The sequence below is a fragment of the Protopterus annectens genome, chromosome 4.part0 (assembly GCF_019279795.1).
Source record: "Protopterus annectens isolate FY-2018-M chromosome 4.part0, PAN1.0, whole genome shotgun sequence".
Taxonomy (NCBI): Eukaryota; Metazoa; Chordata; order Ceratodontiformes; family Protopteridae; genus Protopterus; species Protopterus annectens.
In genome coordinates, this window is record NC_056733.1 from 618,355,656 (window position 1) to 618,356,721 (window position 1,066).

The window sequence follows — 1,066 nt, forward strand, 5'->3', positions numbered from 1 at the left end:
GTATGTTTATTGTACAGTGTAATTAAAGTGAATTATTTATAAAATTAATGGAAGGACAGCTTTGGTTGTTGCGTTATACAATACATGCACTTAAGTCATGCAGATAAAGCACTGAGTGTGTTATGCACTCATGTAATGAGGGGGTAATAATTGTTGGATGCCCAGGTTAGGCTGATGTAACTTTGAAAATATGGGCAGACAGTGACATATCCTTGCACAGTGGAATGGAGTGCCTTGCACAGTAACAGAGAAGTCCTGGGTTACGAGACTAGGATAAAGTCCTGTCAGGGAGGAGTTGGTAAGGAATATATCTTCTCTTTTATATCAGAGGGAGGAATGTGGTGGCCAGAGAGGTGATTAGGATATGGAGATGAGCACCCAGAAAGGTAGTAGTAGAAACAGACGATGATAACCCAAAGAAGGTCAAAGATATATTAGGAGAATATTCTGATGGTTAGTTTAGAAGAAGCAAGTCTGCACAAGAGATGCACAGTAGTTGGTGGCAGCTGTATACTAGTGTATACTAGTGTGTGGGGAGAGGTTGAAAGAGCTTATCAGGTGGCTCATACTAGTGGCACTGCAACCTGTTAAGGAAAGAAAGGATTATATCCCTCTTTTAAGGGTTTTGGTGTAGACAGAGTTTCATTATTTTGCCATCTAGCAAACAAAGACAGTCCTCATTTGCCCAGTGGGACACTATACTTATAGGGGTCAATGAAAAATTGGAAATGTGGTAAAGCAATTTAGGCAAACGATGAGCACTAACAGAGGCTGAGGTAGATTCTGCACGAGTTTAGATTATTTCTTTTTTCAAATCATCCCTCCAACTGCTCTTATGATGGCAGGCTTTGAAGTATAGTGGAGAGGATTTACGTTTTGGCTGGAGTTTGGATGTCATTCAGAGTTTGTGGAAGTTATTGGGGTACTAGTATGACTCAAAATTCCTAGGCAAAATGGCAGACTTAGTGGTTTTCTCATTTATTTGTTGTCGTCAAAGTAGGATAAATCATTACCAGATTTTTTTCAATTGTGACGCTATCAGAGAAAACTGACTTCAGACAAAACT